The sequence below is a fragment of the Castor canadensis genome, chromosome X (genome assembly GCF_047511655.1).
Source record: "Castor canadensis chromosome X, mCasCan1.hap1v2, whole genome shotgun sequence".
Taxonomy (NCBI): Eukaryota; Metazoa; Chordata; class Mammalia; order Rodentia; family Castoridae; genus Castor; species Castor canadensis.
Window position 1 is genome coordinate 25,099,272 of NC_133405.1, and position 27,691 is coordinate 25,126,962.

The 27,691-nt window shown below is 38.2% G+C and overlaps 2 pseudogenes; both read right to left on the minus strand.

Annotated features, from left to right (window-relative positions):
- Nucleotides 1–8,301: 8,301 nt before the first annotated feature.
- LOC109689872 (ATP synthase F(1) complex subunit gamma, mitochondrial-like) lies at nt 8,302–9,086 on the minus strand (annotated as a pseudogene).
- A 5,241-nt stretch (nt 9,087–14,327) lies between these two features.
- Nucleotides 14,328–14,442, minus strand: LOC141420176 (small nucleolar RNA SNORA40; annotated as a pseudogene).
- Between the last annotated feature and the right edge of the window lie 13,249 nt (nt 14,443–27,691).

The window sequence follows — 27,691 nt, forward strand, 5'->3', positions numbered from 1 at the left end:
TCCAACACGTAATCCTCTTGCCTCAGCCTCCTGAGCGCTGGGATAATGGGCATGCTCCACCGGCTTCCCATAAAATTTTAAGTGTTTTTCTCCCCCCACCCCCTTTTTATTTCTTTTTTTGCAGTGCTGGGGATGGAATTTCTTTAAAAAGTAGAGAAGTAATGCACAGCTGGGTACCGATGGCCATTGCCTGTAATCGCCTGTAATCCTAGCTACTCCGGAGCCAGAGATCAGGAAGATAGCGATTTGAAGCCAGCCCTGGGCAAGTAGTTCACAAGACCCTATCTGGAAAATAAACAAGGCTGGTGGAGTAGCTCAAGTGGTAAAGCACCTGTCTATCAAGTGCGAGACCTTGAGTTCCAACCCTAGTACTGCCAAAAAAGAAAGAAAAACGTAATGCGCAAAACCCACTCTTGTCATTTGATGACCGGTGACACCCAAAATAGTTAAGTGGATACTTCTTAGTCTTTGTCTTCCCAAAATTTTGTGTGTGGTATTTGACAGATTTTTTTTTTATTCATTTAGGAAACGTTTTGACCTACTCCAGGCCAGGCCTCTAGGCATTGGACAAAAACTGCTGAACAACACAAATATATCCTATGACTTCATAGTGGTTCCTTTGCAGTTGAATTGCAGACAATTTTGGCATTGCTGAAACTCCCATCCTGGGGTTCCATGGCCACTCACTCCTGAGATGTTGGCTTTATGACCATTTTCCTTTGTCTTCTTTCCTGGATGCTTACAATGTACTTACTCCCTAAATGATGCTGTCTCCTAGAATTCTGCTCTCAGCCCTTTGTTTATTCCCCATGCTCTTTCTAAGCAGAATTACCTTTAACACCATTAAATCTACACTTCTGGGCTAAGTCTTTTTCTTGAATTCCAAACTGGTATCTCTGATTGCCTACTGGATATTCTTTTTTATTTTTTTGAGGAGGTGGGACTGGTTTTGACTCAAAGCTTCATGCTTACAAAGCAGGTGCTCTACTATTTAAGCCACAACCCCAGTCCATTTTACTCTGGTTATTTATTTATTTATTTATTTATTATTTTTTACAATCATAATACATCCATTTTACTCTGGTTATTTTGGAAATGGGAGTCTCCTGAACTGTTTGCCTGAATTGGCCTTAAACTGCAATCCTCCTGATATCAACCTCCCAAGTAGCCAGGATTATAGATGTGAGTCACTGTACCAGGCCTGGCTATTCTTTTTGCCTCACAGGCACAAGCATGAGGTGATCTGCTATCTCTTTCACTAGAGTTTTCCTGTATTTCCCATTTCTGTGATTGGCCAATCAACTACTCAGTCAAGTCAGATGTCTGAGAGTCATCTTAGATTTTCCTCTTCCTTACATTGGTTGTTCCCCCACATCATTGCTTTTACTTCCTGAATCTCTCTCAAATAGCTTCCCACTTTTCCATTATTATTGCCATTGTATTAATTTCAGCCATGCTTTACTGCAGCAATCTTATAGAAAAAGGGAACATTATAGCATATTGATGAAGAGCTTAAATTTTGAAGCTGGATTCTCTGGGTTTGAATCTTAGTTCTGTCACTTAACTATTTTGGTAATTCTTGAATAATTCGAATAATCTCTCTGTGTCTTTGTTTCCTCATCTTTAAAATGTGGATGATAATGCATTGAGTGTTGTGAGAACTAAAATGAATTCATATACATGAAACAAGCCAGGTGTGGTGCTATATGCCTGTAATCCCAGCTACTTGAGAGACAGAGGGAGCAGGATTGTAAGTTCTCAGTCAGCCCTGGCAAACAGACCCTGTCTCAAAAACAAACAAAAAATACAGAGAAAAGGTCTGGGGCAATGTCTCACATGGTAGAGCATGTGCCTAACATACAGGTGACTGGTTCAATCACCAGTACTGAGAGAAAAAGAACCAAACAAAACATAAAGTGGAAAACCCTTAGAATAGTACCTGTCACACACCAAATGCTCAATAAATATTGGTTGTAATAATAACATTTTTACTGGTCTTTGTCTTTAGTGTCTCTTCATCCAATCATGTAATTGGACCACATCATGCCTCTACTTAAAACACGCAAATAGATCCTTATCAACAACAACAACAAAAAAGAACTAGCCAATCTCTCCATCTTCTTTGAATCACTTGCCACATCTCTCAAGGTACACCAAATTATATTTTTATGGATAGATGATGTTTTCTCAATCTTATATAAAATAGGAATAAATGTATCTTAGAAAACATTGACTTTTTTTTGTGGTACTGGGGTTTGAACTCAAGGCCTACACCATGAGCCACTCCACCAGCACTTTTTTTTGAAGGGTTTTCTTGAGATAGGGTCTTGCAAACTATTTTGCTTGGGCTGCCTTTAAACCTCGATCCTCCTGATCTCTGCGTCCTGAGTAACTAGGGTTACAGGCGTGAATCACTGGCGCCCTGCCGAAAACATTGACTTTTTATTGATCTGTACTTAATCTAAGTAAAGGTAGTGTGCTTGCTATGCAAATGCAGCTTTGAGGCAGATTCTTTAGGAACTCCCCATTCACAGCTTTAACCAGATTGTTGCCCCATTTTCCAGCTATGTAGAATTATGGGAGAATCAATGTATTTTAGCTGAGACATAAAAAAGGATGAGAAGGAGCTAGCTTTGCAAAGAACTGGGGAAGAGTGTTCAGGGCAAAGGAAGCTGTATACACAGTCTGTCAGGGTTGGGAAGAGCTTGTGGTGTTTTAGAAACTGAAAGTCCAGTGTGGCCGGATCACTGTGAGCATAAATAATAGAGAAGGATGAGAGATGGCAGGATTCAAGTCATGTAGGACTTCATAGGCCATGGCAGAATTTGAGTTTTACTCTAAGTAAAATGGGCCACAAGTATAGATATGTAGGAAAGTGACATTTGAAGTTTTACAAACATCACTGTTGTGTAGAGATTGTGTTGGAGAGGGGCAAGAGTAGAAGCAGGTAGAACAGTCAGGAAGCTATTTTGTAGTATAGCAAGAGCTGGTGATGGCTTAGAATAGGGTGGTGACTGGAGATTGTTATTGATGGGCCTATCGGAAGTATGTAGAAGGTAAGAGAAAGAAAGATTATGCCTAAATTACTGGCTTGAACTAGTGAATTGGGTGGTAGACTATTTACTGAGATGGAGAAGACCAATGAAGGAGGGAAGAGATTTGGGGAGTGAGACCAAAAGTTCAGTATTGTACTTGTTGGTTTTTTGGTGGTACTGGGGTTTGATCTCAGGGCCTTGTGCTTGCCAGGCAGGAGTTGTACCACTTGAGGCACGTCCCCAACCAGTTTTGTACTTTTGAGGTATGAGAATAAATTACCCAATTATAGCCAAGTATATAGTTGGGTGTAGGATTAAGGGTCTAAACCCTTAATCTAGATTAAAAATGTTATCAATAAACAAAAACATATCTCCCCATCCACAAGTATGTTTGTACTTCACCTGACTTATATTTCCCAAAAAAGGCCCAAGTCAGCTAAAACTTAAAACACGGCAACGGTTGTTATTTTACTATAAATTCATAACTTTACTCTCTGCAGTATCTAACTTAGACCTTGACATAGTAGGGACTCAATAAGTGCTTTTTGAATTAATGAGTGAATAAAATAATAATTCTATGCTACTCATTTTCATAAAAGATTCATAATGATAATTGTTTATACACAAATTTAGAATGCTTTTGCACTTGTTATGCCATTTCTTTTTTTTTTAAACTAATTTAAGCTAGACTCCAGCGGCTCATGCCTATAATCCTAGCTACTCGAGAGAGGCAGAGATCAGGAGGATCATTGTTTGAAGCCTGCCTGGGCAAATAGTTTGTGAGACCCTATCTTGAAATACCTAACACAAGCTGGGCACAGGTGACTCACACCTGTAATCCTAGCTACTCAGGAGGCAGATATCAGGAGAAAGCCAGCCTGGGCAAATAGTTTGCAAGACCCTATCTCTAAAAACCCATCTGGTGGAGTGGCTCAAGGTGAAGGCCCTGAGTTCAAGCCCCAATACCACAAACAAACAAACAAACAAAAAAATAAGAAGAGGAAAGAAAAAGAAAAGAAAATACCCAACACAAAAAGGTATAGTGCCTGTGTAGCAAGCATGAGACCCTGAGTCCAATCCCCAGAACTGCTAAACAAAAACAAACAAACCCAAAACACTATTATATTATACTTCTTGAGATCAGAAGATCCAAATGGATCTCACTATACCTAAAATCAAGGTATAGGTGGGACTGTGTTTCTTTCTTAAGATTCTTGGGAACAATCAAGTTTGTTTGTTTTTTTCCCTTTTCTATCTTCTGGAGGCCACCCACATTCCTTGGTCTTGGGCCCTTTTTGTTGTTTTATTGAGACAGGGTCTCACTAAGTACCCCAGACTGGCTTTGAACTTGAAATCCTCCTGCCTCAGTGTCCAGAGTGCTGGGATTACAGGTGTGAACCACCATGGTTAGCACTTTTTTGTGGTATTGGGGTTTGAATTCAGGGCCTACACCTTGAGCCATGCCATCATCCCTTTTTTGTGAAGGTTTTTTCAAGATGAGATCTCGTGAACTATTTGCCCAGGCTGGCTTTGAACCGCAATTCTCCTGATCTCTGCCTCCTGAGAAGCTAGAATTATAGGGTGAGCCACTGGCACCTGGCTTCATGCTAAGCTCTTTATTAACCTTTTTATTTTGAGATATTTGCAGATTCAAATACAACTGTAAGAACTCAGATCCTATTTATCCTTTACTCCAGTTTCTACTAATGGTAATATCTTGCAAAAGTTTAATACAATATTATAAGCAGAATGTTGATACAGTTAAAGTGCAGAAGAATTCCATCTCTGCAAGGATCAGTCATGTTGCCCTTTTGTAGCAAGTCTGCTTCCTCCCACTCCTGCCTCCTTCTTAACTTCTGGCAACCACTAATCTGTTCTCCATTTCTGTAATTTTGTCATTTCAATAGTTTATATAAACAGCATCATACAGGATGCAACTTTTTGTGATTGTGTATATCAATAGTTCATTATGTCTTTTTTGCTTTAAGTGTACAACTCAATGGTACAAGCTAGGCACTAGTGGCTCACATCTATAATCCTAGCTACTTGGTAGGTTGAGATTTGGAGGATCACAGTTTGAGGTCAGCCTGGGCAAATAGCTTATGAGATCCCATCTCCAAAACAACCAGAGCAAAATGGATTAGAGGTGTGGCTCAAGTGGTAGAGCACCTGGTTTACAAGCATAAAGCCCTGAGTTCAAATCCTAGTCTCACACACACACACACACACACACACACACACTTATATAACCACCACCATAGTATAAATTATAGAACATTTCACCACACCAGGAAGAGAGCTTGTACCCTTTAGCCCTCACCCCATATCCTTCTGCCTCCCAGTTCTAGGCAACCACTTATCTATTTTCTATCTCTATATTCGTCTATTCTGGACATTTCATATGAATTCAACCATACAATATATAGTATTTTGTAACTAGCTTTTTTTTAATTTTAATTTTTTTATTATTCATATGTGCATACAATGCTTGGGTCATTTCTCCCCCCTTCTCCCACCCCCTCCCTTACTACCCACTCCACCCCCTCCCCCTCCTCCCCACCCCCTCAATACCCGGCAGAAACTATTTTGCCCTTATCTCTAATTTTGTTGAAGAGAAAGTATAAGCAATAATAGGAAGGAACAAGGGTTTTTGCTAGTTGAGATAAGGATAGCTATACAGGGAGTTAACTCACATTAATTTCCTGTGCATGGGTGTTACCTTCTAGGTTAATTCTTTTTGATCTAACCTTTTCTCTAGTTCTTGGTCCCCTTCTATTGGCCTCAGTTGCTTTTAAGGTATCTGCTTTAGTTTCTCTGTGTTGAGGGCAACAAATGCTAACTAATTTTTTAGGTGTCTTACCTATCCTCATATCTCCCTTGTGTGCTCTCGCCTTTATCTTGTGATCAAGGTTCAATCCCCTTGTTGTGTTTGCCCTTGATCTAATGTCTGCATATGAGGGAGAACATACGATTTTTGGTCTTTTGGGCCAGGCTAACCTCACTCAGAGTGATGTTCTCCAATTCCATCCATTTACCAGCGAATGATAACATTTTGTTCTTCTTCATGGCTGCATAAAATTCCATTGTGTATAGATACCACATTTTCTTGATCCATTCATCAGTAGTGGGACATCTTGGCTGTTTTAACACATGGGCTTTTGAGGGACATTCTAGATCCAAACTGCAGCACCTTCCCCACCCTGTTAACATTTGTCAGTATATTACTTAGAAGAAATAATTTTGAAGGTTTGAGCTGTAAAGTGGTGGTTATCTATGCAGGCCATATAAATTTGGCTAAACAAATTTGTAAGCTCAAGGGGATAGTAGGAATCATCACCTTTATTTTTTAAAGAAAAAACAGCTTGAGATATGATTTACATTCCATATAAATTACTCACTTAAAATATATAATTCAGCTGTGCATAGTGGCACACACCGGTAATCCCAGCACTTGGGAGACTGAGGTAGGAGGATGTTGAGTTTTTTGTTTTTGTTTTTTTGGTGGTAGTGGGGCCTGAACTCAGGGCCTCACACTTGTTATAGGCAGTCACTCTTACTGCTTGAGCCACTCCACCAGCCCTTTTTTTGTGATGGGTTTTTTTCGAGATAAGGTTTCAAGAACTATTTCCCCGGGGCTGGTTTTGAACCCCAATCTTCCTGATCTCTGCTTCCTGAGTAGTTAGGATTACAGGCATGATTACAGGCCACCTGTGCCCAGCAGGATTTTGAGTTTGAATCCAGACTGGGTAGCATAGCAAGACCCTGTCTCAAAAAGTACATAAATGCACCCAGATAATATAGTTTTTTAAAATAAAAATTTCAATTCAAAGGTTTTAATATAATCACAAATATGTGTAGCTATCATTATGGTCAGTTTTAGAACATTTTTATCACCTTGGAATGAACCCAGAATACTTATGTATTTCTCCATTTTCCCACTTCCCTATGCCTACATTCACCACATCTAAACATATACACACACACACACACACACACACACACACATTTATTTTATCTCTATGGATTTCCTTGTTCTGAACATGTCACATGTACAGAATTATATAATATGTGGTTATTTATAACTGTTTTCTTTCATTTTATGGTTATGTACTCTGTTTATATATATGGCCACACATATTAGTACTTCATTCCTTTATTGTGATCAAATAATACTACACTGTCTATATATATCACAATTAATTTTTCCATTTGTGCACTGTTGGGATTATTTGAGTTGTTTACACCTTTTGGGGTATTATGAATTATGCTATTATGAACATTCATGTACAAACATCTTTTTGAGTCTTTTTTCAATTCTTTTGAGCATTGCTAGACCATATGATAACTCTGATCATTTGAGGAATTGCCAGCTGCTTTCCAAAGCAGCTGCACCATTTAATATTTCTACCAGCAGTGTTTGAGGGTTTTGATTAACTTCATTCTTGAAGGATATTTTTCCTAGATAAAGAATTCTGGATTGATCTTTTTCTTTCTTTCAGTACTTTAAAGATGCTTTTACACTGTCTTTTTTTTTTTGGCAGTTCTTGGGCTTGAACTCACTGCCTACACCTTGTTCCACCCCACCAGCCCTTTTTGTGATGGCTTTTTTTGAGATAGGGTCTTGTGAACTATTTGCCTGGGCTGGCTTCGAAGCTCGATCCTCCTGATCTCTGCCTCCAGAGTAGCTAGGATTACAGGCGTCTGGCAACACTGTCTTTTGATCTCTGTAGCTTCTTTTCACTGTGGTAAAATATAATAAAACAAAATTTACCCTTTTCATAATTTTTAAGTGTACAGTTCTATGATCTGGAGAAGTTCACCTTGTTGTACAACCATTGCCAACATCCATCTCCAGAACTTTTTCATTTTCTTCAGTTGAATGACTTATATAGTTTCTTGGGAGAACTCAACAGTTATACAAATTGTCATTCACTTGTGTGCAGTATGTCATTTTCTCCTAATGTTTTAAAGATTTTCTCTTTCTTGGTATTCAGTAATTTGACTACAATGTACCTAATCCTTTTTTATCCTGTTTTTCATTACTTCTTGACCCTAGACATATATGTCTTTAACAAAATTTGGGAAATTACTTGCCATTATTTTATAATATAACTTACAAACATCTTGCTGTCTTTAGTAGTTCAAACAATGGACCAGGTTTCTTCTGACAAAGATAGCAATAAAGCTTAAAACAAAATCAGCTCAGCTCACTGAATTTTCTTCTTTACCTCTTGTCTGAGTGAGGATGGAACTTGATTTTCCTTCCTTAATCCAGAGCAGCAGCTCCAGAGATAATTTCAATCAACTCTTTTGTGATGACAGCTTGGTAGGTGTGGTTGAATGTCAAAGTCAGTATTTCTATCATATTGAAGGTGTTCTTACTGGCATTGTCCATAACCATGGTCGTGGCACTCTGCTCACTGGTGGTGGACTCCTGCAGGGAGTAGTAGATGATGTTGGCTAGATTGTACTCTTGGTAATTTTGCAGCACATTAGCATCAATATCGTCATAGGCACTCATGCTCTCAGCACTTGAAATGATAGTAAGAGAAAAGAAAGGCTTTTCTTCTGTCTCTATAAATCCAGAATTTAACAATTCAAGTGCAATTACTGACACATCTTCAAAAGTAGTAGGCTTTCTTCCCACATCTTTGAATGTCACCAGAAACTGTTCAGCATGAGTCCTGTAACATATACCCTTGATTTTATCACCAATTTCAAAAAGCATAACTTCTTTTCCAGGTACCATGTGTGTAGCTGCCTCATTTTTCATGTGTTTAGCAACCGAGGAATGAATAGCACCACATAATCCTTGATCTGAGGACATACTAATAAGGAGGTGTTTCTTCTTGTCTTTAGGTACCTTAATATCAGCTTTTTCATACAGAGTCAAGTGGGTTTCAGTTCCCTCTCAGTCCGGGCATATTTTGCTGCTGCTACCATTTTCATAGACTTGGTAATTTTCTGGATGTTTTTGGTTGACTTTAGTCATCTGGTAATATCTTTCAAAGTTGCTGTATTTCAAACTTGGGTTCTTGCTGAAGGTTGGGCAGACAGATCTTGGTGTGCAAGTGTAGAAGCTCCCCAACATGCCTTCCCTGTTCCTCTGTCTATTGAATTACCTTTATATCTTTGTAAGGAATAAATGTATGGGTCTATTTCTGATCTCTGTTCACTTTTATTAATCTGTTTGTCTATTGTTACACCATAACTTTGCTGGATTTTTTTTTTACTGGAAGCTTTACAACTATACTGCCTTTGTTTGAGACAGGGTCTTGCTATGTAGTCCAGGCTGGCCTCAAACTCATGATCCTCCTGCCTCAGCCTCCTGAGTACTGGAATGTATGCCATTATGCCTAGCTAACTATGCTGTTTTGATATTTATAAATTTGTAGCTTTGTAGTAAGTCTTGAAATCTGATAGTACATGTTATTCAGCTTTGTTCTTTTCAAGAATCATTCTGGGTATTGTGGGTATTTTTCTGTTCCATATACATTTAGAACCAGGCGGTCAATTTCTGTTACAAAACCTGCTGGGACTTTGATTGGAATTAATTAACTATAAATAAATTTGAAGAAAATTGATATCTTCCAATCCATAAACACAACTTAGTTTTTGACTTATTTATATCTTTAATTTATCTCTATAGTGTTTTGTAGAATTTTACATGGAAGTAACATGTATCTTTATTTAATTTATCCTTAAGGATTTTACATTTTTCATGCTGTTGTCAATGATATTTTATAGAACTTCATTTCCACTTTTTTGTTGTTAGTATATAGATATACAGTTACTTTTTGCATATTAATCTTGTATCCTGTGATATCCCTATATTCACTAATTAGTTCCAATATTTGGTTTTTGCAATCTCCTGAGGATATTCCATGTAAACAATCATGTCACCTATAAGTAAAAACAGTTTATTTCTTTCTTCTAATTTGAATGGCTTTTGTTTCTTTTCCTTGCTTTATTGCATTAGTTAGGACATTCAGGACAGTGGTGAACTGAAATAGTGAAAGCACATGTCCTTGCCTTCCTTTCATTCTTTTGGGAAAAGCTTTAATATTTTACCACTAAATATGTTTACTGTAAGATTTTCTAAATTCTTACCAGATTGAGGAAGTTTTTTTTCTCTTTCCAGTTTATTGAATTTTTGTTGTTGTTGTACTGGGGTTTGAACTCAGGGCCTCATGCTTTGCTAGGCAGGTGCTCTATCATTTTAGCCACTTTGCCAGCCCATGTTTGACTAACTTTGTATTTTAGGATAAACCCTATGTGGTCATGATAAATTATCCTTTTTATGTATTTCTGGATCTGACTTTTCTAATATCAAATGATGTATCAATGTGTTGATACATCTTTTTTTTTTCAGTACTGGGGTTTGAACTCAGGGCCTACACCTTGAGCCACTCCACTAGCCCTTTTTTGTGATGGGTTTTTTGAAAAAACCTATCTTGAAGATAGGGTTTCATGAACTGTTTGCTCAGGCTGGCTTCAAACAGTGATCCTCCTGATGTCTGCCTTCTGAGTAGCTAGGATTATAGCTATGAGCCGCCAGTGCCTGGCAATAGGTTGTTATTAATAAGAGTCCATACTTTATTCAAATTTCCTTAACTTTAACTTGAGGTCCTTTTTCTATTGCAGGATCCCATCCAGAATATCAAATTACATTTAGTCATCAGCTGTCCTTAGGCTCCTCTTTCTTGTGACAGTTTCTCAGACTTTCCTTGCTTTCAGTAACTTTGACAGTTTTCAGGAGTACTGGTCAGGTATTTTTTAGGATGCTTTTCTACTGGGATTTATCTGTTGTTTTTTTCATGAATAGATTTGCATTATGGAGGAAGATCACAGAGGTACAGTGCCATTTTAACACACAATGTCAAGACTACAATTATCAACATGACTTTTCACCATTGATAGGGCCCTTGATCACTTGCTGAGGTAGCCATTAACTTATTCAGTCTTTTATTTATGACACTGTGGACTCATGGATGTTTATTTTATACTTTGGGTTGTAATCTAATACTTCTTTATTTTATTGCTAAAATTATTGCAACTTTGATCATTGGGAGCTCTTTCTGTTGGTTCCTTGGTCTGTTTGACAGAAGAACCTTCACCAAAGTGGTCTTGTTTTAGCACTTCGTACTTTCTGGTATACAAGATGCTATAGGCTCTTGTATTTTTCTTGTCCCAGTCCTAGAATTAGTCATTTCTATAAGGAGCTCTGGTTCCTTTCATTACAAAATGGTATTAGAAACTTGTAGATGTACTAATTTTATTGTTCCTTATTAACTTTTTTTGGTTGGTATTTAGATTTTTTTGCATTTAAAATCAGGTTGTCAGTTTTTTCTTCCTTCCCTTCCTTTTTTTTTCATAAAAGTTTTTGGGATTTTATTTAGGATAAGTTTGGACAAAATTGCAATTTTCTTCAGGTTGCTTACTAGTTATAGTAGGTTTTTGTTTTGTAGATTTCATCTAGTTTTCTACATAATCATGTCATCTGTAAAACAAACAAACAAACAGGTTTACTTCTTCCTTTTCTTTTGTTTTTTTCTTGTTTTGTGTTTGGATAGAATCCAGGACCTCACACATATTAGGAAAGCACTCTACCTCTGAATTATATACCCAGCCTATATACTTTTTCCTTTTCTTTCTTCCTTCCTTTTCTCCCTCCCTCCTTCCTTCCTTCCTTCCTTCCCTCCCTCCCTCCCTCCCTCCCTCCTTCCTTCCTTTGTTCCTTCCTTCCTTCCCCCTCTCTCTGTCTTTCGGGACTGGGTTTGAACTCAGGGCATCTGCTTGCAAAGCAGGCACTCTACCACTTGAGCCACACCTCCAGTCCATTTTCTATTTTGCTTTGGTTATTTTGGAGATGGGGTCTGGAGAACTATTTGCATGGGCTAGCTTTGAACCTCGATCCTCCTGATGTCAGCCTCCCAAGTAGCTAGAAATACAGGCATGAATTCCTGGCACCCGGCTACTGCTTCCCTTTTAATCTTCATGGCATTTATTTCTTTTTCTACTAGGTTAGTTTGGTCAATAGGTCAAGTTGGTATGGTCCTCAGTTGTACAGTTACAGAGAAATAAACTGTACCAACCATCTGAATGAACCTGAGCATGTATTCTTTCCTAGTTAAGCTTCCATAGGAGAACAAAGCCAAGCTGATACCTTGATTACAACCTTGTTAGATTCTGAGCAGAGGACTTAGCTAAGCCATGCCCAGACTTCTGATCCATATAAACTGAGAGATAGTATGTATTGTGTATTATTTTAAGTCACCGAGATTGTGGTACTGTGTTGTGTGTGTGTGATTTTATTTAATTATTTATTTATTTTTTATTATTATTCATATGTGCATACAATGCTTGGGTCATTTCTCCCCCCCTTCCCCCACCCCCTCCCTTACCACCCACTCCGCCCCCTCCCTCTCCCCCCCCACCCCCTCGATACCCGGCAGAAACTATTTTGCCCTTATCTCTAATTTTGTTGAAGAGAGAGTATAAGCAATAATAGGAAGGAACAAGGGTTTTCGCTAGTTGAGATAAGGATAGCTATACAGGGAGTTGACTGGCATTGATTTCCTGTACATGTGTGTTACCTTCTAGGTGTGTGTGGTTTTTTAAATGAGCTTTTTTTTTTTGGTGGCAGTAGGGTTTGAACTCAGGCTTCATGCTTGCAAAGCAGGCGGTCTACCACTTGAGCTCCATCTCCACTCCATTTTGCTCTGGTTATTTTGGAGATGGAGTCTCACAAACTATTTGCCTGGGCTGGCTTCAAACCACATTCTGCCCAATCTCAGCCTCCAAGTAGCTAAGAATACAGGCATGAACCCCCAGTACCCACCATGGTAATGTTTTATGCAGCAACACAAAACTAATATGGGTGCATAAACATATAAGATTATGGCCTCTTGATGAATTGACCACATTTTATCATTACAAAATGACCATTTTTAATTAGCATTCATTTTTTTTGGCTGTATTGTGGTTTAAACTCAGGGCTTCATGCTTGTAAAACAGGTGCTCTACCACTTGAGCCACTCCTCTAGTACATTTTGCTCAGTTATTTTGAAGATGAGGTCTTGAGAACTATTTGCCTGGGCTGGCCTCGAGTGGTGATCCTCCCAATCTTAGCTGCTCAAGTAGCTAGGATTATGGGTGTGAGCCACTGGTGCCTGGTAGTTTTTAATTGTTTTATCCAATGCGATGATCTTTGATTTTTTGTTTTGTTTTTGTTTTGAGACAGGGTCTCACTATGTAGCCCAGGCTGGCTTCAAACTCATGATCCACCTGTGTCAACCTCCCCAGTGCAGGATTCCAGACATGTACCACCCCACCCAACCTTAATTTTTGCTTTTGATTGGCATATTTAGATTATTTTCACGTATTTGTATGGTTATGTTTAAATCTATTACTTTTGTATTTATTTTCTGATTTTTTCCAGCTGTTTTGTCCCCTGTAATGTTCTCTTTTTCTGCCTTCTTTTGGGTTGTATTTTTTATTATCGTATTTTAGCAAGGATTCTACTTATATGAGGTACCTAGAGTTGTCAAATTCCCCTGTAGTAGGGGAATAAGAAGTCATTATTTAATAGGTTCAGAGCTTTACTGATTCTTTGCCCCTATCGGGCATGGGACTTTCCTACAGAGCTTCAAGTTAGGTCAACCCCTTCAGCTACAGTGAGGCTGCAAGTTGTTTATCCTGAGGTTTCTGCATTGTGGAACTTACGGCACAGAAGCAGCTCCAATTTAAAACACCACGGACCCTGATGTTCTTGCTAAGGTTCAGTAGCTTTTCTTGTATAAATACTTTTCAGTGTGTTGTGTGCTTTGGGTTAATTTCCTGATCTCTGCCTCCTGAGTAGCTAGGATTACAGGAGTGAGGCACCAGTGCCCAGCTGTGTTGGGTATTTTTGAGATAGAGTCTCACAAACTATTTGCCCAGTCTGGCTTTGAACTTCAATCCTCCTGATCTCTGCCTCCTGAGTAGCTAAGATTAGAGGCATGAGCCATGGCCCCCTGGCTTGAATTTTGTTTTGGGACATAGTGAAGTTTCTTGGAAACAGTTCAATTCTTTTGAGTTTTGTGTTGAAGCTTTCTTTTCTTTCTTTTTCTTTTTATTTTTTTGTTGGTGCTGGGGTTTGAACTCAGGGCCTCACACTTGCTAGGCAGGTACTCTACCACTTGAGCTACTCTGCCAGTCTGTGTTTGATAAGATTTCTTATGTGGCGAGGCCAGCCTAGCCAAAAAAAGAAAAAGTCAGTGAGACCCTATCTTTTTTTTCTTTCATTTTCATCATATTCCTTCTAATATGTAACAAAACTCATACTGTACAATGAGTTCTGGGTTGCAAAAGAGCATTTACTTTTGCACCTGTCTTTGTTCACAAGTTAAAAACACACACAAGTGCTAAATGAGACCCTATCTTTTTTCTTTTTTTGGTGGGACTGGGGGTTGAACTCAGGTGGGACTGAGTTCAAACTTGCAAAGCAGGCTCTCTACCACTTGAGCCATATCTCTAGTTCATTTTGCTCTGGTTATTTTGGAGATGGGGTCTCATGAACTATTTGCCTGGGTTGGCCTTGAACCTTGATCCTCTTGAACTCAGCCTCCCAAGTAGCTAAGATTATAGGCATGAGCCACCTGTACCCTGATAAACATCAAACACTTTTTTTTGGCAGTACTGGGGCTTGAACTCAGGATCCTATGCTTGCTAGGCAAGTGCTGTACCACTTGAGCCATGCCTTTCAGCCCCCAAATGAGACCCTATCTTCTTAGCAATCTAGATGTGGTGGTACACATCTATGAATTCCAGCTACTTGAGAGGCAGAGTTAGAAGGATCACCATCTAAGTCCAGCCCTGGGAAAAGTGCAAAACCCTATGTGAAAAATAAACTGAAAGGAAGAGGACTAGGGATATGGCCCAAGTGGTAGAGTACTTGCTTAGCAAGTGTGAGGCCCAGAGTTCAAATACCAGTACTGCCCCCAAATGCTTTTTTTTTTCTGGTGGTACTAGAGTTTGAACTCAGGGCCTCATACTCGCTAGGCAGGTACTCTACCACTTGAGCCACTCTACAAGCTCCCCAAAACTCTTATGTGTAGGGCTAATTGTTCCACACTACTGAGGCAAGGCCCTTCTGTGTACTCTACCCAATGCCCCATGATTCTTGAACCTTTCAATCTGACAAGAACAGACAATTTTCCTGACCTATGAGATTGCCAGGGCATGTTACCTCTAATCCTTTTGAGTGTTTTTTTCCCAGTCTTGGGAGATTTTCTCGCACACAATGTGCTGGTCAGTACTCAGGCATATTCTCAAGGAGGACACTGTAAAGATCTCTGAAGTTCTCTTTCTATGAAGCTCTCTTATCTCTGACACTCTATTCTGAGAACTTTAGTCACAATATTGTTCTTGAGCTCTCAGCTTCATTTCAACTTAGGGGGTCTAGTGGCATCAGCCTTTATTCTTGTTTCCTATACCAAAGCCGTAAAACTCTCCAGGTAGTAAGGAAGAATAACAATATGGCTACTGTCATTTGCTTTCCATCTTTCAGGGATCACTGCCCTTTGTTATCTGATGTCCAGTGCTTTGAACACTGGGTTCTTTGGTTGTAATTTTTAATCCATTTTGCCCACAAGCAGAAACATTCATAAGGGGAGATTTTCTATCTTATTGCTACTAGTTTCTAATTTAATTCTGTTGTTGTTAGAGAGTATACTATGTGAGATTTTAAGTCTTTTAAATTTATGGACATATTTTACGGTCCAGTGTATAGTCTCTTTTGGTTAATAGCTCATGTGCTCTGGAAAATGCGTATGCATTTGTTTGGTACAGCAATGTCAATTAGGTCATATTGGTTGATATTGTTGTTCAAATCCTCCACAGCTTTACTGGTTTTTTTTGTGCACTTGTGATATTAATACTGAGGGAGGCATGTAAAAATCTCTGCTTGCAATTATGTATTGATCTCTCTAATTCTTCAATTTTTTCTCATGTATTTTAAAGCTATGTTATTAAATTTATTTATATTATGGATTATTGTCTTTTAAAAAACAATGAACATGTTGTTTGTTCAAGGCATTCCTTCTAGATGGGCATGTCACTCAGGGAACCAAATCATAGAAGGGAAGATTGCTTTGTGCATACTGAATTTGAACTTTGGGAGGTGTTTGTAGTTCATAGGTTCTTTTTTTCTGAAGGTACTGGGGATTGAACTCAGGGCCTCATGCTTGCTAGGCAGGCACTCTCCCACTTGAGTCATGCCCCCAGCCTGATTGTTGTCTTTTTTGATGAATTTACTCTTTCACCATTATGGAATGATCATAGTTATCTCTGATCTCTGGCAGTACTCCTTGTCTTGAAGTGCATCGTGTCTATGCCTTATATTAATGTAGCCAAACCAGTAACCTTTGATATACTTAGTGTTTACATGGGCTATCTTTTTTATCTTTTTACTTTCAACCTGTGTGTCTTTCTATTTAAAGAGCATATTTTTTTTATGATGCCAAGGATCTAACACAGGCTCTTGTGCATGCTAGACAAGCACTCTACTAGTGAACTAACCAAACCTAAAAGCATATTTCTTATAAGCATGATATATGAGTCTTACCTTTTTAAATACAGTCTAACATCTGGGCACCATGGCTTAAGCCTGTAATCCTAGCCACTTGGGAGGTAGAGATTGGGAGGATCTCGGTTCAAGGCCAGCCTGGGCAAAAAGTTCGCAAGACCCTATCTCAACCAATAAAAGCTGGGTGCAGTAGAATGCAACTATTATCTCAGCTACCCAGGAAGCATAAAGAGGAAGATCACAGTATTTGGCTGACCTGGGAATAAAGTGAAACCCTATCTCAAAAATAACCAAAACACAGGCTGGCAGAATGGCTCAAATGGTAGAGTACCTGCCTAGTAAGCATGAGGCCCTGAGTTCAAACTTTAGAACCACTAAAAAAACAAAAAAAGCCAAAGCAAAAAGGACATGGCTGGGTGAGCCTGCCTAGCTCAAGAGAGCACCTGCCACGACCCCCCCCAAAACAAAACAAAACAAAAACAGTCTGACAGTCTTTGTTTTTAAATTGGCATTTATAATTAATATAATTATTGGTATAGTTGGATGTAACTATATCATCTTGTTCTTTGTTTTCTGTTTGTCTCCTATGCTCTTTGTTCCTTTTTACTAATTTCTTCCTTTATATTATTTTTTAGTATTCCATCTTCTTATTCTGTTGGCCATCTATCTATCTATCTATCTTTATCGTGCTGGGTATTAAACCCTGGGCCTTGTATATGCTAAATGCTCTGTCACTGAGCTATACTTCCAGACCTCTTTTGGCTTTTTTAGCTATAACTCTTCATATTATTTTTTTGTGGTTCCTCTTGGGGTTGCAGTAGGGATCCTTAAATAATCACAGTCTACCAGAATTAAAATTATCCAACTTTTCACATATTACTTAGGAGCATTATAACGAAATAATTCTATTTTCACTCCTCATAACTTTGTGCTGTTGTTATATTTTATTTCTTCTTATACTGTAAACCCCATAATTCATGTTATTTTGCTTTAAAACAGTCAACTGGCTTTTAAATAATTAAGGAAATAACGAAATAGATTTTTTATATAATACTTTATATATTTTCATTCTCAGTATTATTCTTTTCCTAAAGATCTAAATCTGGTATTATTTACCTTCTGCTTTATCATTTCCCACATTATGGGTCTGTTTCTGACAAATTCACTCAGTTGTTATTGATCTGAAATGATATATTAACCTTTGCTTTCTCTTACAACACATTCCTTTTGCCTCTCTTCATAGATCTCTACCTACTTTTTTACAGGAGTTGTTACTGAGGCATCCAGCTGGGCACAAGTGTAAACTGATGGTAGTTTATCTCAGCTGAGTATTTATCTCTTTCTGTCCTAAGGATTTTCTGGGGCCACCTTATTGCATGTTTGCTGAAGCCCACTGGCTATTCTGACATTTATTTATATCTGAAAGTCTGAGGATGTTAACTCCTCATTGGACCAATGGAGGTGACTCCATGAATAAATTGTTCCCTCTTCTGTCCCTTCAGTGAACAATTCTAAGTCACATGTCACATGTTTGCTCAGAGATCCCCCAGTAAGAACAAGCTCTGCTGGTCCCGAGTGGTAATAAGATTGGTAACCTCACACCCTTGCATTGTCTTTTCCTTCTTCCACCCATTCGAGACCCCTACTCTTATTCCTTGATCCCACTTTATAAAATAAACAGCATTCAAAGTCTTCTCTCAAGTTCTGTTCTTTTGTGGGGAACTATGGTTAACACACTTCTAATAATTGCCTTTCCAGATCTAAATGCATGTTTTAGGTACATCCCATAAATTTTTATTGAACTTATCTTCCCATTATCATTAATTATTTCTTTGATTCCTGGTTATTTGGAAATATATAATTTTCAGGTAGTTGAGGATTTATTATATTTTTGTTACTGATACTTAGTTTAATTCCACTGTGGTCAGATAACATACATTGAAATTTGTTAAGGCTTGCTTTATAGTCCATAATATGGTAAATGTTTCATTTGCATTTGAATGCAGTAGAATTTCTTTAGTTGGGTATAGTGTTCTATATTTGTCAGATTGTTTGTTGACAATATTGTTCAACTCATCTATAAACACAATGATTTTTGTTTGCTTTTTTTCTATTACTTCCTATGGGAGATGTATTTAAAACTCCCAACATGATTGTGAATTTATTTCTTCTTAGTTATGCTGATTTTTTACTTTAGTTTGTGACTATGTTATTAACTGTCTATGAATTTAATGTTGTTGTAATTTTCTATTGAATCAAACTTGCCATAATGAAAAGTTTCTCTCTAGTCATGTTGATTCCCTTAAAGCCTATTCTGTTTGATATTCATATGGTTATCCTGGTTAATTTTGGTTATCACTTGCATGATATGTCTTTTTGATATTTTCTTATGTTTCACCACTTTGTATCCTTACATTTAAAATGTGTCTCTTGGGCTGGGAGTGTGGCTCAAGTGGTAGAACTGCCTAGCAAGTATGAGGCCCAAAGTGCAAATCCTAGTAGCACCAAAAAATAAATAAATAAATAAAATGTGTCTCCTGAAAGCAACATATAGTAAGTTTTTTCATATAGTTGGACTGTTTTTTTAATTGGAATATTAATCCATTTACATTTAATGTAATTATTGACATACTTGGGTTTATACAAGCTATCTTTCAATTTTTTTTGTTTGTTATATCTGTTCTTTGTTTCTTTTCTCTCTCTTTTGTTTTTCTGATTTACATTGGCTCTTGGTCCAGAGACCTCTCTTTTAAAAGGTTTTTATCTTAGCATATATGTACAAAATAATGGTTTTCATTTTATGACATTTTTATAACGTGTATCTTGATTATATTCACCCCATTACACTCTTTTGTCCACCTTCACACTGGTTCCTTTCCTCTTCCCAAATAGTCTCCCTTCTCTTTTCATGTGTTTTTTTTTTTAAATCTAGCTTCTGCATATGAGAGAAAGGATGTAACATGTATCTTTCTAAGCCTGGCTTATTTCACTTAACATGGTGATCTATTAAGTCATTTTCCTGTAAGTAACACAATTTCATTTTTTTTTATTGGAAGAAAAAAACTCCACTGTTTGTATAGACCATATTTTATTTACCCATTTGTTTGTTAATGGCTGATTCCATTACTTAACTATTGTGAGTTGAGCTGCAATAAACATGGGTGTGCAGGTATCTCTATTTTATGCTGACTTAGATTCCTTCAAGTAAATACCCAGAAGTGGTATATCTGTATCATGTGGTAGTTCTATTTTTAGGGTTTTTTGAGACAGGGTCTTACCATGTAACCCAGGCTGACCTTGAACTTGCTATATAGCCCAGGCTGGCCTCAAATTTGAGATTCTCTTGTTTCAGCCTCCAAAGTGCTGGGATTATAGGGGTGCACCACCACATTTGGCCTATTTTTGCTTTTTAAAGGAATGTTCATACTGATTTCCATAGTGGCTGTACTATTACTAATGTACTAATTTTTATTCCTACCAACAGTGTGTAAGGATTTCTTTCCCCTCTTCCCTGCAGCCTCTCCAGCATTTGTTGATGTTTATTTTCTTGATGATAGCCATTCTGACTGGGGTGAGATGGCATCTCAGTGTAGTTTTGATTTGCATTTGTATGATGGCTAAGGATATTGAACATTTTTTCATGTATTCATTACTTATTTATACTTCTTTTGAAGTATTTGCTCATTCATTGATTGGATTATTGGGGGGGTTGGTATTTTTTTTTTTAGTTTTTTATGTATCAATCCTCTGCCAGGTGAATAGCTGCCAAAGTTTTTTTCTTACTCTGTAGGCTGTCTCTTTACTCTGATAATTGTTTCCTTTGCTGTACAGAAGCTTTTTAATTTGATGCAATCCTATTTGTCAATTCTTGCTATTATTTCTTGAGCTATTGTAGTCTAGCAGTGAATCTGTCTGGTCTTGAGGTTTCTTTCTTGGGAGAGTCTTCATTATTGCTTCAATCTTATTGCTCATTATAGATCTGATTAAGTTGTTTATATCCTCTTGGTTCAGTTTTGCTAGGTCATATGTGTCTAGAAATTTATTCACTTCTTCTGGATTTTCTAATTTATTGGAATATAAATTTTCAAAATATTCCCTAGTGATCCTCCAGATTTCAGTGTTATTTGTTGCAATATCCCCCTTTTCATATCTAATTTAAATCTAATTTTATTAATTTGGGTTTTCTCTATGTCTTTTGGTAAGCTTGGATAAGGGTTTGTCAGTCTTGTTTATCTTTTTTAAAAACTAACTCTATTTCATTGATCCTTTGTATTGTTCTTTTAGTCTTTGTTTCATTATTTTCCCCCGATCTTTATTATTTCTTTCCACCCACAAATTTTGGGTTTATCTTGCTCTCGTTATTTTTTTTTTTAAGAACTTGAGGTGTATCTTTAGGATCTTTGAGATCTCAGTTTTTATTTTTTATTTTACTTTTTTTGTGGTACTTGAGTTTGAACTCAGGACCTTCTCTGAGTTTTTAAATGTAGGTACTCATAGCTATAAACTTCCCTTTTAGAACTACTTTTTGTTTTTGTTGTTGGAGCTGCAGTTTGAACTCAACTTATACTTGCTAGGCAGAAGCTCTTCCACTTATGCCATGTCCCTAGCCCTTTCTGCTTTTGTTATTTTTTGAATTGGGTCTCACTTTTTGTTTGGGCTGGCCTTGCATGGTGCTTCTTCTGATCTCAGTACGATTATAGGTGCAATGAACTACTCTTGTCTTAGAACTGCTTTTTGCTGTATTCCAAAGGTTCTGGTAAGTTATGTTTTCATTTGCTTTTAATTCTAGGGATTTTTAAATTTCCTCCCTGATTCCTTCAATGGCCCACTTTTCAGTCAAAAGTATATTGTTCAATCTGCATATGTTTGAATAGTTCCTGTAGTGTCTGTTGCTATCAATTTCTAGTTTTATTTTATGCTCTGATAATGAAATAAAAATTCTTTTTTTTGCATTTGTTGAGACTTGTTTAAAGCTGATTGTATGAAGGAAAATAATGTGTATCCCTATCATGTAGGTATAAAAATGCTAAAAATTTACAGGTACAGAACAGTTTCTTATAGTTATTTCACATCCAAATAGGTCATATACTTAAGAAATGAACCGTTTTTGTGGGACCAACAGTGATAGTTATAGAATTTCTTGGGTTCATAGTTGCATCTTCTTAGAATCCTTAACTAGATGACTAGATCTTGTTTGTATATAATGAAAACTATCAAGGTTAAGAAATGTCACAAACTATAAAGCTACAAAAGGCTGAGTGCCAGTGGCTCATGCTTGTATCTTAGCCACTCAGGAAGCAGAGATCACGAGTATGGAGGTTCGTGGCCATCCTGGGCAAATAGTTCTGAGAGACCCTGTCTCAAAAATATCCAACACAAAAAAGGCCTGGTGCAGTGGCTTAAGTGGTAGAGCACCTGCCTAGCAAGTGTGAGACCCTGAGTTCACATCCCAGTACCACAAAAAAAAAAAAACTAAATTACCAATTTAGAGATTTGGTTTTCAGTTAAATAAATACTTTACATTTCATGCTTACCTATAATGTAGTGAGAGGGGCAAGATAAGGAAACTCTATAAACTGTAGCTGGAAGTGTGTACACTGAGATGTTATATATATATATATATATACATGTAGTGCAAGGAAAGAATCCTTGATATCGAAGCTAAGAACATGCCTTGTGTGACACTGAGGAAGCATTGAAAGGAATGACTGAATCCTGACCGTGGCTGGGAATGGAGAGCTAGCTGTGAAGAGTGGCTAGCCTGAGGCACTGTCAGTTCCATCATTAATCTTTAGGAAGTATCCTTGGTCAAGGTCATAGAAATCACTGTAAGATTTTGGAAAAAAACCCAAAACAACAAAAAGCTATGTGCTTAGTGTACAGTGTCAAGCTTCCCTCTAAAGCATTAAATACTATGAACTTCAGCCAGTCTCAGCTTCCTCATCTCATACCTTTTTTTCTACTATAAGGGAAGAAAGACAATTGAAAGGCCTCACCCTGGGGAGATTCCAAGATGGCGGCTAGAGGGAGGAAGCAGAAAGTAAGCCTCCTATAGTGAAATCTTGGAGAGACGCTGGAGACACACTTTGCAGGCATAATCACTGAGAAGAGGCATAACTTTGACCCCTCCACACCTCCAGCTGGCTCAGAGAATCTCCACTTCATGTTAAATGGAGAAACCAGGAGGGCCCCCAGGCCGCCAGTCGCCCGTGCCCAGATTGCTTGGGAAGTCGCAGACCAGGTGAGCTTCACGGTACCACAGTACTCCCACAGACAAGCCTGGGCCAGAGCAGCATAGCCCCCTGGACAGACTGACCTCCACCTGGAGAAAAAAGAGAAACTAACTAATAAGCAATAAGAACAATAAAGACACACGGGAAAGAGGGTGGGGCGCACTGAGCGCCAAAGATTGGGGGAAGGGACTCCTTCCCGGGACTGTAAATGAACAAGCCGGGCAGGCCGGAGAGGCTCTGGCGGGAGTGGGGGCGTGCGCCCAGCAACCAGGAGCGGGAAAGCTTGTGAGAGTGGCGAAGGGAGGAAAACTCCACAGGAGAGGAGGGAAGACCCACTTCTCACGTGAACTGTAAACAAACACGCAGGCCTGAGAACGCAGGTGCAGTGTCACCTTTCTCAGTGTGCTTGGAAAGGGGAAAGCTTGTAGCAGAGGCTCATGCACAGGAGAACTCTGAGTAAACAAAGCCTGTGGGGCCAGGTGAGTGTTAAGCTCACCCCAGAAATCTGCATAAACATACGAAAATCAATAAACATAATAAACCACATTAACAGAAGCAAAGACAAAAACCACTTGATCATCTCAATAGATGCAGAAAAAGCCTTTGATAAGATCCAACACCATTTCATGATAAAAGCTCTAAGAAAACTAGGAATAGAAGGAAAGTTCCTCAACATTATAAAAGCTATACATGACAAACCTACAGCCAGCATTATACTTAACGGAGAAAAACTGAAACCATTCCCTCTAAAATCAGGAAACAGACAAGGATGCCCACTATCTCCACTCCTATTCAACATAGTACTGGAATTCCTAGCCAGAGCAATTAGGCAAGAAGAAAGAATAAAAGGAATACAAATAGGTAAAGAAACTGTCAAAATATCCCTATTTGCAGACGACATGATCCTATACCTTAAAGACCCAAAAAACTCTACTCAGAAGCTTCTAGACATCATCAATAGCTATAGCAAGGTAGCAGGATATAAAATCAACATAGAAAAATCATTAGCATTTCTATACACTAACAATGAGCAAACGGAAAAAGAATGTATGAAAACAATTCCATTTACAATAGCCTCAAAAAAAATCAAATACCTAGGTGTAAACCTAACAAAAGATGTGAAAGACCTCTACAAGGAAAACTACACTTCTGAAGAAAGAGATAGAGGAAGACTATAGAAAGTGGAGAGATCTCCCATGCTCATGGATTGGTAGAATCAACGTAGTAAAAATGTCAATACTCCCCAAAGTAATCTACATGTTTAATGCAATTCCCATCAAAATTCCAATGACATTCATTAAAGAGATTGAAAAATCTACCATGAAATTTATATGGAAACACAAGAGGCCACGAATAGCCAAGGCAATACTCAGTCAAAAGAACAATGCAGGAGGTATCACCATACCTGACTTCAAACTATATTACAAAGCAATAACAATAAAAACAGCATGGTACTGGCACAAAAACAGACATGAAGACCAGTGGAACAGAATAGAGGATCCAGATATGAAGCCACATAACTACGAGCAACTTATCTTTGACAAAGGAGCTAAAAATATACGATGGAGAAACAGCAGCCTCTTCAACAAAAACTGCTGGGAAAACTGGTTAGCAGTCTGCAAAAAACTGAAACTAGATCCATGTATATCACCCTATACCAAGATTAACTCAAAATGGATCAAGGATCTTAATATCAGACCCCAAACTCTTAAGTTGATACAAGAAAGAGTAGGAAATACTCTGGAGTTAGTAGGTATAGGTAAGAACTTTCTCAATGAAACCCCAGCAGCACAGCAACTAAGAGATAGCATAGATAAATGGGACCTCATAAAACTAAAAAGCTTCTGTTCATCAAAAGAAATGGTCTCTAAACTGAAGAGAACACCCACAGAGTGGGAGAAAATATTTGCCAACTATACATCAGACAAAGGACTGATAACCAGAATATACAGGGAACTTAAAAAACTAAATTCTCCCAAAACTAATGAACCAATAAAGAAATGGGCACGTGAACTAAACAGAACTTTCTCAAAAGAAGAAATTCAAATGGCCAGAAAACACATGAAAAAATGCTCACCATTTCTAGCAATAAAGGAAATGCAAATTAAAACCACACTAAGATTCCACCTCACCCCTGTTAGAATAGCCATCATCAGCAACACCACCAACAACAGGTGTTGGTGAGGATGCGGGGAAAAAGGAACCCTCTTACACTGTTGGTGGGAATGTAGACTAGTACAACCACTCTGGAAAAAAGTTTGGAGGCTACTTAAAAAGCTGGACATCGATCTACCATTTGATCCAGCAATACCACTCTTGGGGATATACCCAAAAGACTGTTACTCCAGAGGCACCTGCACATCCATGTTTATTGCGGCACTATTCACAATAGCCAAGTTATGGAAACAGCCAAGATGCCCCAGCACTGACGAATGGATTAAGAAAATGTGGTATCTATACACAATGGAATTTTATGCAGCCATGAAGAAGAACGAAATGTTGTCATTTGCTGGTAAATGGATGGAATTGGAGAACATCATTCTGAGTGAGGTTAGCCTGGCCCAAAAGACCAAAAATCGTATGTTCTCCCTCATATGTGGACATTAGATCAAGGGCAAACACAACAAGGGGATTGGACTATGAGCACATGATAAAAGCGAGAGCACATAAGGGAGGGGTGAGGATAGGTAAGACACCTAAAAAACTAGGTAGCATTTGTTGCCCTTAATGCAGAGAAACTAAAGCAGATACCTTAAAGCAACTGAGGCCAATAGGAAAAGGGGACCAGGAACTAGAGAAAAGGTTAGATCAAAAAGAATTAACCTAGAAGGTAACACCCACGCACAGGAAATCAATGTGAGTCAATGCCCTGTATAGCTATCCTTATCTCAACCAGCAAAACCCCTTGTTCCTTCCTATTATTGCTTATACTCTCTCTACAACAAAATTAGAGATAAGGGCAAAATAGTTTCTGCTGGGTATTGAGGGGGGGGAGCGGGAGGGGGTGGAGTGGGTAGTAAGGGAGGGGGTGGGGGCAGGGGGGAGAAATGAACCAAGCCTTGTATGCACATATGAATAATAAAAAAAAAAAAGAAAAAAAAAATAAAATCTGCATTAACCTATGGGATGTGGAAAACCTGGAGATTCTTGATCACCAAAAAGTAAGTGGGGAGGGGTTTGGGACAACCCTGGGCTATAGTGGTGGTTCGAGTTGTCCCAGGGTTAAAATGTGAATAATCTGCAAATATTTGCCATTAAAAAGAAGAGAGGCAGGGGGAGGAGAGAGAATGTTCAATCTGAAATATAATATTAAGTCATGCTGGGTGCTGGTGGCTCACACCTATAATCCTAGCTACTCAGGAGGCAGAGATCAGGAGGATAGAAGTTTGAAGCCAACCCCAGGAAAATAGTTTGCAAGACCCTATCTCGAAAAAAACCCATCACAAAAAATGGCTCAAGGTGTAGGCCCTGAGTTCAAGCCCCAGTACTACACACACACACAAATATATATATATATATATATATATATATATATATATATATAGTATTAAATCATAAAAGTCCAGTCTCTCCTTATTTTAGCCTCCCTTAATACTGGGGTTTGAATTCAGGGCCTCATGCTTTCTAGGCAGGCACTCTACCACTTGAGCCATTTCTGCCAACTCTTTTTTGTGTTGGGTATTTTTTGAAATGGGGGTGTTGCTTTTTGCCCAGGCTAAAGATTATTACTAATGAAGAGAAAGATGAGGTTTGCAGACATGTCCCCTCTCAAGAGAAATGTTGGGATTTGGAGACATGTACAGAAAGAGAAAAGGTCGAGGTACTCTTTTGTGTTTTTTTTTTCTTGATGGTTTAATTTAGTGGTAAATGTACCTTGATCAGAAAAAACACACCAAGTTGTTTTCCTTTACAGCCTCCTTCATAAATACTTGTGATGTGTTCATTTTGCCAAGTTCATTTCACTCTACCACTTAAACCACTCCACCAGCCCTTTTTTACTCTGGTTATTTTCAAGATGGGGTCTTGTGAACTTTTTGCCCAGGCTGGCTTCAAATTGCCATCCACCTGATGTCTGCTTCCTGAGAAACTAGGATTACAGGTGTGAACCACCTGTGCCTGGCTCCAAGTTCTTTTTTTTTATTTTTAATCATTCAGGTCTCAATTTTCTTTATTACCTTATGTTGCTAGGCCATCCTAACACTTCAATTCTCAAGTGGGCAAATGTCAACATGGCTTTGTTTCATTAACTCCGTAGCACAGATAGTTGAAATTTTTCTCATTTGAGCATTGAAGAGTTAAATAATGTCATCTTTTCTTCCAGAGCCAAATTCTAATCAATATGTAAAATTTCAGAGCTCTATCTAATTTTTTTTACATGGGAGAAAAATTGTATGATTGTCATGGGTGTATATGGTCCTTGGACATGGGTCAAAAGAAACTAGTATTTCATGGAAATTGGAGTTGCATTTACTAACATAATATACAATTCTCATCACTAAAAAATATTATCGCAATATACACAAAATCATAAAAGGACATTCAAAGTGTTAGCATCTGAGTAAAACTAGAATTGAAAGTAAAAAAATTAAAAATTGTAAGGCACATACCTATTTACCTTGGTGTACAGATTTTGGTGAAAATAGGATCATTAGACTGTTCACATTCTTTAGCCATTAGAAGTGGTAAATATCAAGAAGGCAAAAGGTTGCCAAGCACAGAGAAAAGTGCTCATTGGCACAAAGTGTAGGATAAGACACTCTTAAGTGACTTCACTTTGTGCACATGCCTTCTGTTCTTGGTAGAACAATGTCTGTTTGCCCACGACTGCCTGTGAAGTCTGGACATCCATTTGTGTA